General features: G+C 37.0%; 1 long non-coding RNA gene across 1 annotated transcript in view; it reads right to left on the reverse strand.

Moving 5' to 3' along the window:
• Positions 1 to 24110, reverse strand: part of LOC133658818 (uncharacterized) — a 63837-nt gene that overhangs the window by 34051 nt on the left and 5676 nt on the right. Inside the window, exon 2 of the long non-coding RNA XR_009827535.1 lies at positions 22416 to 22468. This is a non-coding gene — a long non-coding RNA (uncharacterized LOC133658818). The remainder of the gene's footprint in view (positions 1 to 22415; positions 22469 to 24110) is intronic.

The raw sequence follows: 24110 nt of genomic DNA on the forward strand, positions 1-24110 counted from the left end.
TCTTGGAATGCAAATAAACCATAAATCTTTTGTCTTTTTATCTCTAATAATGATTGTGATCGATAGGCAAAATAAAATTTTAAAAAATGCAGTTCTCCTTTAAACATTTTATCCTTGGGGTCCAACTTTTCCACTACAGAGAAGCTCGAGTCTCCTCAAATATTAGCAGAGAATGATCTTACTCTTGATTTTATTCCTATTCAAAATGAATACTTAACCTACTTGAAGTTTAACAGGATAATCTTGTCAAAGGATATATGACCAAGTGTTGGACCAATTGTTATATATTGTATATATGATATAAACATTTAATATAATATATCAGTATATCCTATACTGTACATATATTATGTAAATATTACGTATATATGTTATATTTTATATTGCTTTTAGTCTATTTTATACCTGCATTGTCCATCTTTTTCATCATTTGTAACTGAGCTACTACACTACCGTTCAAAAGTTTGGGGTCACCCAAACAATTTTGTGGAATAGCCTTCATTTCTAAGAACAAGAATAGACTGTCGAGTTTCAGATGAAGGTTCTCTTTTTCTGGCCATTTTGAGCGTTTAATTGACCCCACAAATGTGATGCTCCAGAAACTCAATCTGCTCAAAGGAAGGTCAGTTTTGTAGCTTCTGTAACGAGCTAAACTGTTTTCAGATGTGTGAACATGATTGCACAAGGGTTTTCTAATCATCAATTATCCTTCTGAGCCAATGAGCAAACACATTGTACCATTAGAACACTGGAGTGATAGTTGCTGGAAATGGGCCTCTATACACCTATGTAGATATTGCACCAAAAACCAGACATTTGCAGCTAGAATAGTCATTTACCACATTAGCAATGTATAGAGTGTATTTCTTTAAAGTTAAGACTAGTTTAAAGTTATCTTCATTGAAAAGTACAGTGCTTTTCCTTCAAAAATAAGGACATTTCAATGTGATCCCAAACTTTTGAACGGTAGTGTATGTGGAACAATTTCCCTTGTGGATCATTAAAGTTTGTCTAAGTCTAAGTGTGTATCACAAATAATATCATCAAGGCTTACGTCAGGCTGATTACAATAATAAATATTAATCAAATAAACTGCAAAAGAAGGGACTCATGAAGACGGATGAAAGTACAATTATGCAGTGCTGAAAAAAAATACATTCCAACTAAATCAATAATATGTTTCCTAAAAAATATGTCAATAGAAATAAAGTGCAAACAAAAATACAGCTTCATAATTTTAGTCATAACTTTTGCACTTAAAAAACTTCTCAATGGCCTTTTTCACAATGCAGGTCAATTCCAATTTATTTTGTCCACATGCGACTTTTATCCGATTTCCTCATGTCAGCGTGAACAGTGCATGTCATACCTCTTTTGTAAGTGGAAATAAACGGGATATGCAATAACGTCCTCCATGTGAACGCTCCCTCGCTCGGGTCGCATTTATCCGACCAGAACGTCATCTAAAAGTGTCATACTTATTCGCCAAAATAGATGGATACACAATAAATAGTTGAACATAAAAACACTGAAAAGAGGTTAAAAAGATGTTTTAGGAACTCAGATGAAAGTTCCTCCAGTCCAGTCTCCGACTGCTCGCCCACAGACTCGCTCTTCAAGCAGACATGGAAGCAAAATATCCCGAACAAACTACTTGTCCTCTTCCTTCTTAATCTTCCCAACGCGAAAAATTGGTTCAGAAAATGTTGACTTTGGTTGCACAAAGTCTTTGAAATGGCCACAAATGCGCCAGATTGATGAGAGTGGAAGCCATGTTTACTCCCGGAAACCCTGCAGTGTGTGCGACGTCATGTTCTCATACAGGTCAGCTTGCATTCACATTAGAAATCACTTTTTTGTTGTAATGAGAACGGACACTAAAAAGGTCGCACACTAAAAAGATCGAATTTGACAAATTGTTTGAACGTTGCCTTTGACTTTAGCTCCTTCTGTTTCCATTACTGCCACAAGTGGTGTAAAAGTGTATTGCAACTAAATATCACTGCGGCTCATACGGACCAAAGCTGAGAAGCAAGTATTCTTTGCGGGCCCTCTTGCGCAATAGTCCCCAACCACCGGTCCGTGACGCATTTGCTACCGCACAGAAACATGCAATAATTTATAAACTACCGCATTTTATCCGACTTAACTTTCTTCCGTCCCACTAAACACAGCAATAGACGTACGTTACAACTCCTGATAGGAAGTCACATGGAACAGTGCACATTAATCAACATATCAAATGTTAATGTGCCAAATTGTAACCTAAGGCTAATTTCCATCTGCAGTTCCCAGCAGAGTCATTATATATAGCAGGGGTTCTTAACTTTTTTGACCTCGGGGCCCAACTTTTCCACTACAGAGGGGCCCGGGGAACACTCCAATATTAACACTGAATTAATAATCTTACTCTTGGTTTTGATCTTATTCAAAAATTATATGTAACCTACTTAGTTTACAACCTTGTCAAAGATATAAAAAGCATGCGTCAATCACAAAGAATATTATTAATTTAAGAAATAAACCTTAGGCTTAGGTCAGGCGGATTAAAAGAAGTACTAATCAAATAAACAATACATTTACATACAATATGTATTATGTTCTGCTAAAATAAACGAATAAAATATGTTTCTTAACGAATGTCAATAAAATTAAAGTACAAATGAAAATGCGGTGTCACCACTTTAGTCATAATGTTTGCGCTTAAGAAATGTCTCTATGACATTAGCAGCAGACTTCTGTTTGTTTTGTATTGTCATTAATGCCACAAGTGGTGGAAAAGTGTATTACAACTAAGTCCTGATATGTCCTGTACTGACCACAGACATATTAAAGGCCTACTGAAAGCCACTACTACCGACCACGCAGTCTGATAGTTTATATATCAATGATGAAATCTTAACATTATAACACATGCCAATACGGCCGGGTTAACTTATAAAGTGACATTTTAAATTTGCCGCTAAACTTCCGGTTCGAAACGCCTCTGAGGATGACGTATGCGCGTGACGTAGACCGGGGAACACGGGTATGCCTTCCACATTGAAGCCAATACGAAAAAGCTCTGTTTTCATTTCATAATTCCACAGTATTCTGGACATCTGTGTTCGTGAATCTGTTGCAATCATGTTCATTGCATTATGGAGAAGGAAGCTGAGCAAGCAAAGAAGAAAGTTGTCGGTGCGAAATGGACGTATTTTTCGAACGTAGTCAGCAACAACAGTACACAGCCGGCGCTTCTTTGTTTACATTCCCGAAAGATGCAGTCAAGATGGAAGAACTCGGATAACAGAGACTCTAACCAGGAGGACTTTTGACTTCGATACACAGACGCCTGTAGAGAACTGGGACAACACAGACTCTTACCAGGATTACTTTGATTTGGATGACAAAGACGCAGACGTGCTACTGTGAGTATGCAGGTCACAGAGGTCAAAGTAAATTGTATCTTTAGTGACAGACTTTATGTTCACTATTGTGGCCAAACTGCTCCATTTTTGTGTCATCTGACCACAGAACTTTCCTCCAGAAGGTCTTATCTTTGTCCATGTGATGTCAGATGAAACAAAAATGGAGCTGTTTGGCCACAATACCCAGCAATATGTTTGGAGGATAAAAGGTGAGGCCTTTAAAGGCCTACTCAAATTAATTTGTTTTATTTAAACGGGGATAGCAGATCCATTCTATGTGTCATACTTGATCAATTCGCGATATTGCCATATTTTTTTACTGAAAGGATTTAGTATAGAACAGACCTGGGCATTGTACGGCCCGCGGGCCGCATCCGGCCCTTTGCGCATCCCTGTCCGGCCCGCGTGAGGCCAATCATAAATTACAAAATAAATTTAAAAAAGTATCTATGTCGAGTGTGCAATACAACGGTGCTGCTTTTGTTTTGAAAAGCCTTATTTGTATTACTTCCGTGTGGACGTATGCGCGTGTGCGATTGTGAGTGAATTGAACGGCGCAATTACAAATTACAAAATAAAGTTTAAAAAACATCTATGTCGTGCGCGCAATACAACTGTGCTGCTTTTATTTTGAAATGTGTTATTTATGCCGTATGTCCGGAGGGAACCTGTGAGTGAAGGTGCATAGAGACAAGTGATGAGACGCTAAAAAAAGAAAAGTTGATGAGGAATGGCGTGTTTCCAACAAGACGTGGACTGCCAAGTATTTCTTTACATAAATTAATGGTAAAGCCGTGTGCTTAATGTGTGGTACACAGCTTGCTGTGTTTAAATATCATTTTAATCGCCACTACACGAAGAAACACGAGGGAAAATACCGGAATGTGTCTGATGAAGCGCGCGCAAGGGAGGCCGATGCGTTGATGGTAAAACTGCAAACCCAACAAGGACTTTGTGCCATATTTCACACCCCCAGAGATGCAGCTGTCAGGACAAGTTCCGTCATTTCTCACAAAAGCGCCAGAAAAAGTAAGGCGTTTTCTGACGGAGAGTTTATTAAGGAGTGCTTATTGGACTTTGTTGCGCTGATAATGCCCGGAGACATCGACTGTTTTTCGCTAACTTTGGATGAGAGCTCTGATGCAGTCAATTAAAGAGACAACCACAGGTAATGACTTGTTCACAGAGGTAAATGCGTGTTGGGACAAGCTGGCAGGTGTGACAATCCAATCCACTTTATTTATATAGCACATTTAAACAACAAAATGTTTCCAAAGTGCTGCACAACAATATTACAAACAATATTCAAATATTATCCTTAGCTCCACCAATGACTGAATAAAAAGAAAAAACAATTACATATAAAACCAATATAAAAACAATATAAAATAAATATGATTAAAAACTATTTTTAACAACAGATGGTTGTCCAAATCTGATGGGGAAAAATGTTGGATAATGCAGGATAAAGTGACCATCAAAAGCAATCTGCTTTTGTATAAAGTTAAGTTAGGTTAAATTAAATTATTATTATTATTATTAATTATTATTATTATTATCATCGTTATTATTTATCTTACGGTATATCAAAAATAATATTGAGCAAAATTTAATTGAAATATTGTCGTGTGGCCCTCCAGCAGTGCTCGGGTTGCTTATGCGGCCCCCGGTGAAAATTAATTGCCCACCCCTGGTATAGAACAACGATGATAAAGTTAGAAACTTTTGGTCTCTGATAAAAAAAAAAAGCCTTGCCCCTACCGGAAGTAGCGTGACGTAGTCAGTTGTTCACCTCCTCATATTTTCCTATTGTTTTCAACGCAGCTAGAGCGATTCGGACCGAGAAAGCGACGATTAGCCCATTAATTTGAGCGAGGATGAAAGATTTGTGGATGAGGAACGTTAGAGTGAAGGACTAGAATGCAGTGAAAGACATATGTTTTTTCGCTCTGACCGTAACTTAGGTACAAGCTGGCTCATTGGATTCCACACTCTCTCCTTTTTCTATTGTGGATCACGGATTTGTATTTTAAACCACCTCGGATACTATATCCTCTTGAAAATGAGAGTCGAGAACGCGAAATGGACATTCACAGTGACTTTTATCTCCACGACAATACATCGGCGAAGCTCTTTAGCTACTGAGCTAACGTGATAGCATCTGGCTCAAATGCAGATAGAAACAAAATAAATAAATCCCTGACTAGAAGGATAGACAGAAGATCAACAATACTATTAAACCATGTACATGTAACTACACGGTTAATAATTCTCAGCCTGGCAAAGCTTAACAATGCTGTTGCTAACGACGCTGAAGCTAACTTAGCAACTGGACCTCACAGAGCTATGATAAAAACATTAGCGCTCCACCTACGCCAGCCAGCCCTCATCTGCTCATCAACACCCGTGCTCACCTGCGTTCCAGCGATCGACGGCGCGACGAAGGACTTCACCCGATCACAGATGCGGTTGGCGGCTAGCATCGGCTAGCGCGTCTGCTATCCAAGTAAGTCCTCCTTGTTGTGTTGCTACAGCCAGCCGCTAATACACCAATCCCACCTACAACTTTCTTCTTTGCAGTCTCCATTGTTCATTAAACAAATTGCAAAAGATTCACCAACACAGATGTCCAGAATACTGTGGAATTATGAAATGAAAACCGAGCTTTTTGTATTGGCCTCAATGGGGGAGCCATACCTCTGTTCTACTGGCTACGTCACGCGCATACGTCATATTCAAAGGAGTTTTCAAGCGGAAGTTTAGCAGGAAATTTAAAATGTCACTTTATAAGTTAACCCGGCCGTATTGGCATGTGTTGCAATGTTAAGATTTCATCATTGATATATAAACTATCAGACTGCGTGGTCGCTAGTAGTGGCTTTCAGTAGGCCTTTAATCCCAGGAACACCATTCCTACCGTCAAGCATGGTGGTGGTAGTATTATGCTCTGGGCCTGTTTTGCTGCCAATGGAACTGCTGCTTTAAATGGGACAATGAAAAAGGAGGACAAGCTAAAATCATCAGCCCGGAGGTTGGGTCTTGGGCGCAGTTGAGTGTTCCAACAGGACAATGACCCCAAACACACCTCAAAAGTGGCAAAGGAATGGCTAAAGGAAATGGGCTCAAATGACTCTTTGTATGCTGAAGGTTGCCGACCCGTCTTAGAGGATTCGGTTCAATCTTTTTACCAATCTTTTCACCTTTTTTCCAATGACAAAGTAACTCAAAAGACATCACATGGACAAAGATAAGACCTTCTGGAGGAAAGTTCTGTGGTCAGATGAAACAAAAATGGAGCTGTTTGGCCACAATACCCAGCAATATGTTTGGAGGAGAAAAGGTGAGGCCTTTAATCCCAGGAACACCATGCCGACCGTCAAGCATGGTGGTGGTAGAATTATGTTCTGGGCCTGTTTTGCTGCCAATGGAACTGCTGCTTTAAATGGGACAATGAAACCCTCTAAATTCTTCAGACCAAGCTAAAATCATCAGCCCGGAGGTTGGGTCTTGGGCGCAGTTGGGTGTTCCAACAGGACAATGACCCCAAACACACCTCAAATGTGGTAAAGGAATGGCTAAATCAGGCTAGAATGAAGGTTTTAGAATGGCCTTCCCAAAGTCCTGACTTAAAGGTGTGGACAATGCTGAAGAAACAAGTCCATGTCAGAAAAGCAACACATTTAGCTGAACTGCACCAATTTTGTGGTCAAAAATCCAAGCAGAAGCTTGTGGATGGCTACCAAAAGCGCCTTATTGCAGATAAACTTGCCAAGGGACATGTAAGCAAATATTAACATTGCTGTATGTATACTTTTGACCCTCACATTTTCAGTAGACCCATAATAAATTCATAAAAGAAGCAAACTTCATGAATGTTTTCTGTGACCAACAAGTATGTGCTCCAATCACTACATCACAAAAAAATAAGAGTTGTAGAAATGATTGGAAAGTCATGACAGCCATGACATGATGTTCTTTACAAGTGTATGCACACTTTTGACCACCACTGTATTTGAACACAATGACAGTTGTCAGCTGTTAGCATGTATTACATGTACTGTTACACCTCTAGTAAACATCATTATATATATATATATATATATGAACACAATGTTAGCATGTATTACATGTACTGTTACACCTCTAGTAAACATCATTATATATATATATATATATATATATGAACACAATGTTAGCATGTATTACATGTACTGTTACACCTCTAGTAAACATCATTATATATATATATATATATATATATATATATATATATGAACACAGTGTTAGCATGTATTACATGTACTGTTACACCTCTAGTAAACATCATTATATATATATATATATATATATATATATATATATATATATATATATGAACACAATGTTAGCATGTATTACATGTACTGTTACACCTCTAGTAAACATCGTTATATATATATATATATATATATATATATATATATATATATATATATATATATATATATATATATATATATATATATATATATATATATATATATATATATGAACACAATGTTAGCATGTATTACATGTACTGTTACACCTCTAGTAAACATCATTATATATATATATATATATATATATATATATATATATATATATATATATATATATATATATATATATATATATATATATATATATATATATATATATATATATATATGAACACAATGTTAGCATGTATTACATGTACTGTTACACCTCTAGTAAACATCATTATATATATATATATATATATATATATATATATATATATATATATATATATATATATATATATATATATATATATATATATATGAACACAATGTTAGCATGTATTACATGTACTGTTACACCTCTAGTAAACATCATTATATATATATATATGAACACAATGTTAGCATGTATTACATGTACTGTTACACTTCTAATAAACATCATTATATATATATATATATATATATATATATATATATATATATATATATATATATATATATATATATATGAACACAATGTTAGCATGTATTACATGTACTGTTACACCTCTAGTAAACATCATTATATATATATATATATATATATATATATATATATATATATATATATATATATATATATATATATATATATATATATATATATATATGAACACAATGTTAGCATGTATTACATGTACTGTTACACCTCTAGTAAACATCATTATATATATATATATATATATATATATATATATATATATATATATATATATATATATATATGAACACAATGTTAGCATGTATTACATGTACTGTTACACCTCTAGTAAACATCATTATATATATATATATATATATGAACACAATGTTAGCATGTATTACATGTACTGTTACACCTCTAGTAAACATCATTATATATATATATATATATATATATATATATATATATATATATATATATATATATATATATATATATATATATATATATATATATATATATATATGAACACAATGTTAGCATGTATTACATGTACTGTTACACCTCTAGTAAACATCATTATATATATATATATGAACACAATGTTAGCATGTATTACCTCAATCAAACATGGTAAAAATGTCTGTTACAAGATACTGCAGTAGTACACAGTAGTGGTATTCGCTATCATCCTGTAACTGTTTACAAACTCAGTGGCCATCCAGCAGCAGCTGCTCAGTAGCTAGCTTATCTCTGGAGGGGGGCAGTCTATGTGAGTGCGTTACTAAAAGTAGTTCCTCTGGGTTAGCCCTTCCAGCAACAACGATGCCGCTATAGCTTGGTCAATATGCGGGTCACGGCGTGTAAATGTAGCGTTGATGGCGGAATAGATGAGTCTCTATTATATAACAGAGTTTGTTAGCTGCCTCTTGCTAGCCATTGTTTTTACGACTTGGAGCGCAGAGAAAAGAGAAAGGTGTGTTCCTTTCTCACATCAGGATTGTGGGAGATGAGCACAATTCCCAGAAAAGGGCAATGACCACTTTGTAGCTCCACATCTTCACTTTTTAAGTTTGTAGCGCAAAAATGAGAGAAAAAAAGTGTTCCTTTTCTAACCATCACCATTACACAAATATTTGAAATGTTTTTCATTCCACTGCTTCTTTAAGTCTTGTGCTTTTTGGGGCGGGTGGGAATGTCGGTCAATTTGTGTTTGTTTACGTGGGATCGTCCCTGCTTCAGCTGGGTTTTTTGTTGGTGAACTTCATGTCGACGACCCTTTTTGATCTCTTCCCTGAGATCCTTGATGTGATAATCGTGTTTAATATACCAGGCTAATGATAACCGTGTTTAATATACCAGGCTAATGATAACCGTGTTTAATATACCAGGCTAATGATAACCGTGTTTAATATGTCAGGCTAATGATAACCGTGTTTAATATACCAGGCTAATGATAACCGTGTTTAACATACCAGGCTAATGATAACCGTGTTTAATATACCAGGCTAATGATAACCGTGTTTAATATGTCAGGCTAATGATAACCGTGTTTAATATACCAGGCTAATGATAACCGTGTTTAACATACCAGGCTAATGATAACCGTGTTTAATATACCAGGCTAATGATAACCGTGTTTAATATGTCAGGCTAATGATAACCGTGTTTAATATGTCAGGCTAAAGTGAGGCCAGGCCGTGGGGGCCGTCGGGAGGACAACTGGCGTCGCAGCAACTGTCAGTTCTGCTATTTTGGGGGACAGTCACGCGCTGACCAAAGCCGTGGATATCAGCTGCTGCTGCTGCTTGACAATTGTTTGTTTTGATGTAAAGGGGGGGTGGCAGCACCTGTCGGCCGCTATCTGCTATCACGCAGCACAGCCGGGCCTCAGCAGACAGACACTCACGCAGCTGGGCTGGTGCAGTTGCCATGTTGGGGGGGGCATTAGCATCCATTTGGAGTTAACATTAGCATCCATTTGGAGTTAACATTAGCATCCATTTGGAGTTAACATTAGCATCCATTAGGAGTTAACATTAGCATCCATTTGGAGTTAACATTAGCATCTATTTGGAGTTAACATTAGCATCCATTTGGAGTTAACATTAGCATCCATTTGGAGTTAACATTAGCATCCATTTGGAGTTAACATTAGCATCTATTTGGGGTCCATTTAGGCTTCACCTGGCCAGGCCAACACTGCAGAGACACATTGACTCCATAAGTGCTAACTGCATAATGCATAAGTGCTAACTGCATAATGCATAAGTGCTAACTGCATAATGAATAAGTGCTAACTGCATAATGCATAAGTGCTAACTGCATAATGCATAAGTGCTAACTGCATAATGAATAAGTGCTAACTGCATAATGCATAAGTGCTAACTGCATAATGAATAAGTGCTAACTGCATAATGCATAAGTGCTAACTGCATAATGAATAAGTGCTAACTGCATAATGCATAAGTGCTAACTGCATAATGCATAAGTGCTAACTGCATAATGCATAAGTGCTAACTGCATAATGAATAAGTGCTAACTGCATAATGAATAAGTGCTAACTGCATAATGCATAAGTGCTAACTGCATAATGAATAAGTGCTAACTGCATAATGCATAAGTGCTAACTGCATAATGCATAAGTGCTAACTGCATAATGAATAAGTGCTAACTGCATAATGCATAAGTGCTAACTGCATAATGAATAAGTGCTAAATGCTGCACACTGACTTAGTTTAGCAGCCTTTCTTTCTGCTGCTGCTAGCAAACAATCTTGTTGACCTTGGCAAGTGTTGACCTTGGCAAGTGTTGACCTTGGCAAGTGTCTAGGTGTCCCCAACTTATTTGGGCGTATTGCGTAAGAGGATTGACGCTAATGAGAAAGTCCTGCTTGTCCTTGTTGTTTATCTTTGCTGCCTATAGTTGTTTACGTCTTGATTTACGGCGCGCTTCTTCCTGTCATTTGCTGCCTATTTTCTGCTGCAGGCACGACTCTTCAAAGGCAGAAACGGCTTATTTTTCACTGTTTTTTATTGGTTTTTTTCCAAAAGGACGTAAATAATGTGGAGCTGTCTGCACTTCAGACTCACAAGTTGACTTCTTGACCCTGGAGATCAGCAAGTCTGAGTTTAGCAGCGCTCGTAGGCTACAACCATATCATGTTTGTCACATCACGTACAGGAGGGAAGGGATTCTTTTGGCCCCATTGGGGATGGGGTTAATCATTTTGCAATGCGGTCTGCTGAAGACGATGGAAAGTGCCACTCACCATAGAAACCAGCACGATGGTCAAAGTTGCAATTGCCACTAAACACAATTGAAGATATTTAACACTCGACTGCGGTCTGAAGTGGATAGTGCAACACCCCGATCACGTTTCATGTGTCAGGTAAGCCGTGACCAATGGGGCCAGGTGAATCCCCTTCCTACTGTATGTATACATTCACATACTTACATAATGTCAACATCCGTCTGTCCATTCACATATACACAGAATGAATGTGTCCAAATAGAACATGTCTCTCCATTCGCATACAGCACATACACAAAGGGAACATCCGTCTGCCTTTGAGACACTTGTGATTTAGGGCTATATAAATAAACATTGATTGATTGATTGATATACACAGAATGAATATGTCCAAATAGAACATGTGTCTCTCCATTCGCATACAGCACATACACAAAGGGAACATCCGTCTGCAAATTTGCATATACACAGAATGAATGTGTCCAAATAGAACATGTGTCTCTCCATTCGCATACAGCACATACACAAAGGGAACATCCGTCTGCAAATTTGCATATACACAGAATGAATGTGTCCAAATAGAACATGTGTCTCTCCATTCGCATACAGCACATACACAAAGGGAACATCCGTCTGCCCATTCACATATACACAGAATGGATGTGTCCAAATAGAACATGTGTCTCTCCATTCGCATACAGCACATACACAAAGGGAACATCCATCTGCCCATTCACATATACACAGAATGAATGTGTCCGAATAGAACATGTGTCTCTCCATTCACATACAGCACATACACAAAGGGAATATCCGTCTGGCCAGTCACATATACACAGAATGAATGTGTCCAAATAGAACATGTGTCTCTCCATTCGCATACAGCACATACACAAAGGGAATATCCGTCTGGCCAGTCACATATACACAGAATGAATGTGTCCAAATAGAACATGTGTCTCTCCATTCACATACAGCACATACACAAAGGGAACATCCATCTGCCCATTCACATATACACAGAATGAATGTGTCCGAATAGAACATGTGTCTCTCCATTCACATACAGCACATACACAAAGGGAATATCCGTCTGGCCAGTCACATATACACAGAATGAATGTGTCCAAATAGAACATGTCTCTCCATTCACATACAGCACATACACAAAGGGAACATCCATCTGCCCATTCACATATACACAGAATGAATGTGTCCAAATAGAACATGTGCCTCTCCATTCGCATACAGCACATACACAAAGGGAACATCCGTCTGCAAATTTGCATATACACAGAATGAATGTGTCCAAATAGAACATGTGCCTCTCCATTCGCATACAGCACATACACAAAGGGAACATCCGTCTGCAAATTTGCATATACACAGAATGGATGTGTCCAAATAGAACATGTGTCTCTCCATTCGCATACAGCACATACACAAAGGGAACATCCATCTGCCCATTCACATATACACAGAATGAATGTGTCCGAATAGAACATGTGTCTCTCCATTCACATACAGCACATACACAAAGGGAACATCCGTCTGCAAATTTGCATATACACAGAATGAATATGTCCAAATAGAACATGTGTCTCTCCATTCGCATACAGCACATACACAAAGGGAACATCCGTCTGCCCATTCACATATACACAGAATGAATATGTCCAAATAGAACATGTGTCTCTCCATTCGCATACAGCACATACACAAAGGGAACATCCGTCTGCAAATTTGCATATACACAGAATGAATGTGTCCAAATAGAACATGTGTCTCTCCATTCGCATACAGCACATACACAAAGGGAACATCCGTCTGCAAATTTGCATATACACAGAATGAATATGTCCAAATAGAACATGTGTCTCTCCATTCGCATACAGCACATACACAAAGGGAATATCCGTCTGGCCAGTCACATATACACAGAATGAATGTGTCCAAATAGAACATGTCTCTCCATTCACATACAGCACATACACAAAGGGAACATCCATCTGCCCATTCACATATACACAGAATGAATGTGTCCAAATAGAACATGTCCCTCTCCATTCGCATACAGCACATACACAAAGGGAACATCCGTCTGCAAATTTGCATATACACAGAATGAATGTGTCCAAATAGAACATGTGTCTCTCCATTCGCATACAGCACATACACAAAGGGAACATCCGTCTGGCCAGTCACATATACACAGAATGAATGTGTCCAAATAGAACATGTGCCTCTCCATTCGCATACAGCACATACACAAAGGGAACATCCGTCTGCCCATTCACATATACACATAATGACTATGTCACATAGAACATGTGTCTCTCCATTTACAAACATTGATTCTGTTACATCACATTTCTGTCAATCCATTCCCGTACACAAGGCAAATATCCATCTGTTCATTCACATAAATATTGAATACTTCAAATCAAATTGTTGTCTCTCTATTCACATACACAATGGGAACATCCATCCTGTTTATTCTCTTATACACATAAATATGTCACGTGGAATAACTGTCTCTCCATTCACACACTCGTACAATGCGAACATCCCATTCACGTATATAAATATTTAATCTGTCAGATTTTTTTGTCTTTCTATTCTCATACACAAAGCAAACGTTCATACTCAGACAATGTGAACATCCGTCTGGTCATTCACATTTATAAATATTGAATGTGTTGCCCCACATTTTGGTCCCTCCGTTCACATACAGTATGCGAACATCCGTCAGTCCATTCACATATACTGTACAAATACTGAAAAGTTCACATAGAATATATGTCTCTCCATTCACATAACCATACAATGTGAACTCGCGTCTGTTCATTCACATATAAAGATATTGAATATGTCAAATCACATTGTTGTCCCTCCATTCACATATTGTGTACAAATATTAAAAAGATCACATATATGTCTCTCCATTCACATAATCACACAACACGAACATCCGTCTAGTCATTCACATAAATAAATATTAAATCGGTCACATCACATTGTTGTCCCTGTACTCACATACACTATGTGAACATCCGTCTGTCTATTCACATATGTATACTAATATTGAATATGTCAAATCACATTCTTGTCTCTCCGTTCACATACACTATGAGAACATCTGTTTGTCAATTTAAATATTTACATAATTAATTTCTCACATTGTACATTGCCGCTCCATTCACATACACAATTCAAACATCCATCTGTCCATTCTAATATACACATAATTATTTAGTCACATTATATATTTGCCGCTCCATTCACATACTCACATAATGTGAACATCCCTGTGTCCATTCACATATGGAATGCATCATTTTGTCATATGGTCGTTCACATGCAGTACTCACACAATGTGAACATCTGTCACATGTGCACACATTGCATATTTGTCTCTCCATTCACATACTCACACAAAGTGACCAGTCGTCTGTTCTTTCACATATACCGTCCACATTACGCATTTGTATAAATGTAATGAATCAAAAATGTGTCGATTCAAATGACAACACATCATCAAATACATACATGATGCAGTCTGTCCATTAAAGAATTGTGGCCATTCAAATACATTCATAATGTTTGTCCATTCACGTGATGAATAACATAACTTTTTTTGGGACATTTGCCCATCGTTCACAATCATGAGAGACAAAAAGACAAAGGTTTTGGGTTTTTTCGCTTTCTAACATGTAAAAATTGTCTTGTTCTTGGTGGCTAGCAATTCTACCTCTAAATCACTTTAAAATGCATTCAAAAACCGTCAACAACACAACAATACTTAGTTGTGTAACCTGTATAATAACCAAACTGTACAACATTGTTATTGTAGGAGTGAGCACTGAGAAACTCTTTTTCTAGCACACATCAGCGTGCTACGGTATTAGCTGTAAAAGCTAACTACGGCAAGAGATAAGCTAGCTTCTACAACAACACAAAACACGTTAAGAGTTTGTAACACACAACACTGGGATAGAACATCAATCTGTACTGAGTGAGAAACATGAACAATCATATTACAGTATCTGTAAAGTATTATTTCATGTGTTGTTTGTACACAGTATGTAGTGTAGTTGTAATAACACACATGATGTGTATCATGATCAATATTAAAGTGACTCACTCCATGGACACTTGTTAGTCTGGTCCAGCTGGCCAGGGACGCTTCCTGTTGATTTTGGATAAGCACTGCATTTATGTTGAAATAGCTTGTCTCCAATTTCCATATTTATAGCCTCAAAAATGCTTTCATCCTCCTCTTCTTTCATCTCACTCTTCCTTCAGGCTGGCTTCTAGAAGCAGCAGTATACTCAGCTTCAAAAATATAAGGTTGTGAATCATCATTTGTCTAAAAATAGTTGTCTGTTACCAAGTCTGCCATGATTATAAAACACACTCGTGTTCGATTCCATAAGTAGGAACACATGTTGCCAGAAGTCAGACGTGCGTTGCTATGGAAACAGAAATTGCGAAATAAGTCAGTTCCGGAAATGATTAAAATGACCAAAATACAGTAAATATTGAACATATTACATATTGTTTTGAAGGTGTCTGTTACTACATTATATATATATACTTGTAGTGTGTATATTGTACATATTACATATTGTTATGAAGGTGTCTGTTACTACATTATATATATATACTTGCAGTGTGTATATTGTACATATTACATATTGTTATGAAGGTGTCTGTTACTACATTATATATATATATACTTGCAGTGTGTATATTGTACATATTACATATTGTTATGAAGGTGTCTGTTACTACTTTATATATATATATATATATACTTGCAGTGTGTATATTGTACATATTACATATTGTTATGAAGGTGTCTGTTACTACTTTATATATATATATATATATATATATATACTTGCAGTGTGTATATTGTACATATTACATATTGTTATGAAGGTGTCTGTTACTACTTTATATATATATATATACTTGCAGTGTGTATATTGTACATATTACATATTGTTATGAAGGTGTCTGTTACTACATTATATATATATACTTGCAGTGTGTATATTGTACATATTACATTGTTACATTGTTAAGAAGGTGTCTGTTACTACATTATATATATACTTGCAGTGTGTATATTGTACATATTACATATTGTTATGAAGGTGTCTGTTATTACATTATATATATACTTGCAGTGTGTATATTGTACATATTACATATTGTTATGAAGGTGTCTGTTACTACATTATATATATACCTGCAGTGTGTATATTGTACATATTACATATTGTTATGAAGGTGTCTGTTACTACATTATATATACATACTTGCAGTGTGTATATTGTACATATTACATATTGTTATGAAGGTGTCTGTTACTACATTATATATATACTTGCAGTGTGTATATTGTACATAATACATATTGTTATGAAGGTGTCTGTTACTACATTATATATATACTTGCAGTGTGTATATTGTACATATTACATATTGTTATGAAGGTGTCTGTTACTACATTATCTATATATATATATATATATATATATACTTGCAGTGTGTATATTGTACATATTACATATTGTTATGAAGGTGTCTGTTACTACATTATATATATACTTGCAGTGTGTATATTGTACATATTACATATTGTTATGAAGGTGTCTGTTACTACATTATATATATACTTGCAGTGTGTATATTGTACATATTACATATAGTTATGAAGGTGTCTGTTACTACATTATATATATATATATACTTGCAGTGTGTATATTGTACATATTACATATTGTTATGAAGGTGTCTGTTACTACATTATATATATATACTTGCAGTGTGTATATTGTACATATTACATATTGTTATGAAGGTGTCTGTTACTACATTATATATATACTTGCAGTGTGTATATTGTACATATTACATATTGTTATGAAGGTGTCTGTTACTACATTATATATATATATATATATATATATATATATATATACTTGCAGTGTGTATATTGTACATATTACATATTGTTATGAAGGTGTCTGTTATTACATTATATATATATATATATATATATATATATATATATATATATATATATATATATATATATATATATATATATATATATACTTGCAGTGTGTATATTGTACATATTACATATTGTTATGAAGGTGTCTGTTACTACATTATATATATACTTGCAGTGTGTATATTGTACATATTATATATTGTTATGAAGGTGTCTGTTACTACATTATATATATACTTGCAGTGTGTATATTGTACATATTACATATTGTTATGAAGGTGTCTGTTACTACATTATATATATACTTGCAGTGTGTATATTGTACATATTACATATTGTTATGAAGGTGTCTGTTACTACATTATATATATATATACTTGCAGTGTGTATATTGTACATATTACATATTGTTATGAAGGTGTCTGTTACTACATTATATATATATATACTTGCAGTGTGTATATTGTACATATTACATATTGTTATGAAGGTGTCTGTTACTACATTATATATATACTTGCAGTGTGTATATTGTACATATTACATATTGTTATGAAGGTGTCTGTTACTACATTATATATATACTTGCAGTGTGTATATTGTACATATTATATATTGTTATGAAGGTGTCTGTTACTACATTATATATATACTTGCAGTGTGTATATTGTACATATTACATATTGTTATGAAGGTGTCTGTTACTACATTATATATATATATATACTTGCAGTGTGTATATTGTACATATTACATATTGTTATGAAGGTGTCTGTTACTACATTATATATATACTTGCAGTGTGTATATTGTACATATTACATATTGTTATGAAGGTGTCTGTTACTACATTACATATATACTTGTAGTGTGTATATAAAACATATTAAATATTGTTATAAAGGTGTCTGTTACTACATTCAATATATATATACTTGCAGTGTGTATATTGTACATATTACATATTGTTATGAAGGTGTCTGTTACTACATTATATATATACTTGCAGTGTGTATATTGTACATATTACATATTGTTATGAAGGTGTCTGTTACTACATTACATATATACTTGTAGTGTGTATATAAAACATATTACATATTGTTATAAAGGTGTCTGTTACTACATTCAATATATATATACTTGCAGTGTGTATATACAACTTTGATGGAGTGTTTTAAAGTTATTTTAAAGACTTTGAAGGCTACAAGGGTGACTCACATTAACATCTTTCAAGTGTGTTTCATCATCTTTAAAATCATAGAAAAACCGAGTCGTGTTCTTGTCTCTCATAATGATGTTGATGGATAGGCAACATTCCCCAAAAAAGTGCAGTTCCACTTTAAACACTCACATATGCGTCATGGAAACATTTATCCGTTCCCATGCACACGATGCACACTTTAACCATTTCATCGTGGGTACTGTACATACTGTATTGTGTGGATACTGTTGGTCCATTCATGTATCTGTCTGTGCATTCACACACAAACACTGCAGCGTGGTCTGCAGTGAGCAGATGGCAGAGACATATACAGTGGTGTCATCTGACCACAGAACTTTCCTCCAGAAGGTCTTATCTTTGTCCATGTGATGTCAGATTAAACAAAATTGGAGCTGTTTGGCCACAATACCCAGCAATATGTTTGGAGGAGAAAAGATGAGGCCTTTAATCCCAGGAACACCATGTCTACCGTCAAGCATGGTGGTGGTAGTATTATGCTCCGGGCCTGTTTTGCTGCCAATGGAACTGCTGCTTTAAATGGGACAATGAAAAAGGAGGATTAGCTCCAAATTCTTCAGACCAAGCTAAAATCATCAGCCCGGAGGTTGGGTCTTGGGCACAGTTGGGTGTTCCAACAGGACAATGACCCCAAACACACCTCAAAAGTGGTAAAGGAATGGCTAAATCAGGCTAGAATGAAGGTTTTAGAATGGCCTTCCCAAAGTCCTGACTTAAAGGTGTGGACAATGCTGAAGAAACAAGTCCATGTCAGAAAAGCAACACATTTAGCTGAACTGCAGCAATTTTGTGGTCAAAAATTCAAGCAGAAGCTTGTGGATGGCTACCAAAAGCGCCTTATTGCAGGTAAACTTGCCAAGGGACATGTAAGCAAATATTAACATTGCTGTACCGTGTTTTTCGGAGTATAAGTCGCTCCGGAGTATAAGTCGCACCGGCCGAAAATGCATAATAAAGAAGGAAAAAAACATATAAGTCGCACTGGAGTATAAGTCGCATTTTTGGGGGAAATGTATTTGATAAAAGCCAACAGCAAGAATAGGCAAGGCAAGGCAACTTTATTTGTGTAGCGCTTTTCATACACAAGGCAGACTCAAAGTGCTTCACAGACAACAAAGTGAAATGAAAGAAAATAAAAGCAAAATTAAAATGCAGACAATAAAAATAAAAACAGTGCAGACGTTAAAAGATTAAAAGATTTAGCTGAAAGCTAAGGTGAACATAAAAGTCTTCAGTCTAGTTTTAAAAGTAGTGAGAGTTGGGGAGAGTCTGACATCTTCAGGAAGTTTATTCCAGCTATGTGTTGCATAGTGACTGAATGATGCTCTGCCTTGATTTGAGTTTACTCTTGGAACCGCTAACAGATTGGTCTCAGAAGATCTTAGTGATCTAGAGGGCTTATATAGTGGGAGCATATCAGTGATATACTTGGGCCCTAGACCATGTAGTGATTTATATGTGAGCAGGAGGATTTTGAAATCAATTCTCTGATGTACAGGGAGCCAATGTAAGGATTTAAGAATTGGTGTAATGTGCTCACATTTTTTGGTCTTTGTTAGAACTCTAGCAGCAGCGTTCTGAACAAGAATAGACATTTGAAAGGCAATTTAAAATGTCTAAAGAATAGTGAACAACAGGCTGAATAAGTGTACGTTATATGAGGCATAAATAACCAACTGAGAAGGTGCCTGGTATGTTAACGTAACATATTATGGTAAGAGTCATTCAAATAACTATAACATATAGAACATGCTATACGTTTACCAAACAATCTGTCACTCCTAATCGCTAAATCCCATGAAATCTTATACGTCTAGTCTCTTACGGGAATGAGACAAATAATATTATTTGATATTTTACAGGAATGTGTTAATCATTTCACACATAAGTCGCTCCCGAGTACAAGTCGCACCCCCGGCCAAACTATGAAAAAAACTGCGACTTATAGTCCGAAAAATACTGTATGTATACTTTTGACCCAGCACATTTGCTCACACTTTCAGTAGACCCATAATAAATTCATAAAAGAAGCAAACTTCATGAATGTTTTTTGTGACCAACAAGTATGTGCTCCAATCACTACATCACAAACAAATAAGAAATGATTGTAAAGTCAAGGCAGCCATGACATGATGTTCTTTACAAGTGTACGTACACTTTTGACCAGGACTGTTGTGTTTCCGCAGGGATCAAACTGCCTTTAGATGCGGGCCACTGGTCTGGTGTGGAGATGAAAGCGTGGTCCTCCACAGACGAGGTGGCTGTCCTGTCTCACCCCACAGAGGTGGCTGTCCTGTCTGGCCCTCTCTGTCGCCCCCCCCTGGGGGTGATGGAAGCCAGAGGGCGCCCCCCCCCCCCTCTGATGGTGTCGTCTCTCCGGCTGATTGAAAAGCTTTTTTCCCTCCACTCTCCTCCGGCCTCACCTCTTCCTCTGCGACCCCCTCCCGGGACGGCCCCCTCCCCCGCTGCCTCCATGCTGACTTTGGTACATCCTCAGTGTTCTTTGGCCTTTGAAGGCCAACATAATGGAGTGGTAACACGAGAGCGACAGAGGGGATATGGAATATTGCAAGTGGACGCAGAGGAAGTGTTCTTTTTCTCCCTCTTTTCCCATTTTGGGCGACAGGAAGTCAAGCACCAAGTTGGGCTCGATTATATTCAGCTCCTTCAAATTCGGGGATTTTTGGAGGGTTAAAAAAAAAAAAAGGTACCCAAACTAAATGGGACGTTGTCTTCAAACACTTTGGAGTGGAGGCTGGGCTTTGGGCTCTTTGGAAAGATAACATTCCAAGATGTGTTTTTCTTCTCTACACTCAGAACATAAATGCTACTGACACTGAGAAATAGCGGCTAACGTCCCTCTGGAGTGCAAAGGCGCTTCTCTGTCAGCAAGCCTCCATGGTGGCAAATAAACCTCACTTAAAGTAGCAGTAGAGTGGAATCCCCACCTTCTACCATCCTAGTCACGTCCGTTGTGTCCTTGGGCAAGACACTTCACCCTTGCTCCTGATGGCTGCTGATTAGCGCCTTGCATGGCAGCTCCCGCCATCAGTGTGTGAATGTGTGTGTGAATGTGGAAATACTGTCAAAGCGCTTTGAGTACCTTGAAAGTAGAAAAGCGCTACACAAGTATAACCCATTTATCATTATTTAAATACAAGTTGCCTCTTTATTGAAGCTATTACCATAAATATCTGATGCATGACACCCAAAGACTTGCAAAGTTTGCGAGTAAAAAGATATGAGATTCCCCAGCCATTTTGAGAGAAAATGAGCTAGCCAGTCACGTGATCACATGACGTCGAGCTAAGAACCGCAGATGCCTTCATCGACAACAACAATGCAAATCCTGCCAATAACGATTACTTTGACAATCCAGAACCTTATATTTCTGATCCTGAATACAAGGAGTTTTAGAAGCTATATCCAGTTTTGGTGAAACACTACATCATGTAGCAGTATTGCTAAGTGCTGAAAAGGAAATACAAACATAATAAAGCAATCTCTTACTGTACAATGTCTGCTCTCACTTTGATGACGACCGATGGGATGTCCATATCTTCCTGTTGAGATGAACAATGAATTGTATTAGACATCATGGTTAAATGGTTCAAAAAGTCTGTTAGTCTCTATCAGATTCAAAATTCTAGATTCAAGGTTAAATCCTCTTAATATATACAATACAATTAAAGGCCTACTGAAATGATTTTTTTTTATTTAAACGGGAATAGCAGATCCATTCTATGTGTCATACTTGATCCTTTCGCGATATTGCCATATTTTTGCTGAAAGGATTTAGTAGAGAAAATCGACGATAAAGTTTGCAACTTTTGCTCGCTGATTAAAAAAAGCCTTGCCTGTACCGGAAGTAGCGTGATGTCACAGGAGCTAGTATTCCTCACAATTCCCCATTGTTTACAATGGAGCGAGAGAGATTCGGACCGAGAAAGTGATGATTACCCCATTAATTTGAGCGAGGATGAAAGATTCGTTGATGAGGAACGTTACAGTGAAGGACTTGAGAGGCAGCGATGGACGTATCTTTTTTCGCTCTGACCGTAACTTAGGTACAAGCTGGCTCATTGGATTCCACACTCTCCTTTTTCTATTGTAGATCACAGATTTGTATTTTAAACCACCTCGGATACTATATCCTCTTGAAAATGAGAGTCGAGAACGCGAAATGGACATTCAGTGCCTTTTATCTCCACGACAATACATCGGCGAAATGCTTTAGCTACGAGCTAACGTGATAGCATCTTGCTTTAACTGCATATAGAAACAACAGAAATAAACCCCTGACTGGAAGTATAGATAGAAAATCAACAATACTATTAAACCGTGGACATGTAAATACACGGTTAATGCTTTCCAGGCTGGCGAAGGTTAACAATGCTCTGCTAACGACGCCATTGAAGCTAACTTAGCAATCGGACTGCACAGAGCTATGCTAAAAACATTAGCTCTCCACCTACGCCAGCCAGCCCTTATTTGCTCATCAACACCCGTGCTCACCTGCGTTCCAGCGATCGGCAGAAGGACGAAGGACTTCACCCGATGCGTTTGGCGGCCCGGAGACGTAGGAAGTCAAGGTGAAGTCGGCGGCTAGCGCGGCTAGCGCGGCTAGCGCGGCTAGCGCGGCTAGCGCTCCAACAAAGTCCTCCTGGTTGTGTTGCTGTAGTCCGCTGCTAATACACTGATCCCACCTACAACTGTCTTCTTTGCAGCCTTCATTGTTCATTAAAAAAATTGCAAAATATGTCCAGAATACTGTGGAATTATGAAATGAAAACAGAGCTTTTTGTATAGGATTCTACGGGGTACCATAACTTCCGTTACTCGGACTTTGTCACACGCATACGTCATCCTACCGCGATGTTTCAGCCGGATATTTCCCGGGAATTTTAAAATGTCACTTTATAAGTTAACCCGGCCGTATTGGCATGTGTTGCAATGTTAAGATTTCATCATTGATATATAAATTTGAAAAGAAAACCATCAACTACTCAATCATCCGCGCGAGTATACGTTGTCATCATTACACAAAAACATGAATGTGTCATTTGTATCTGCTAGGGGTGTAACGGTACGTGTTTTGTATTGAACCGTTTCGGTACGGGGCTTTCGGTTCGGTACGGGGGTGTACCGAACGAGTTTCTAAGCTAAAGCTAACTTTAGCTGCTAAAGTGTTAACAAGCTGCTTTG

Source organism: Entelurus aequoreus, linkage group LG10, assembly GCF_033978785.1.
Source record: "Entelurus aequoreus isolate RoL-2023_Sb linkage group LG10, RoL_Eaeq_v1.1, whole genome shotgun sequence".
In the NCBI taxonomy this organism is placed as follows: Eukaryota; Metazoa; Chordata; class Actinopteri; order Syngnathiformes; family Syngnathidae; genus Entelurus; species Entelurus aequoreus.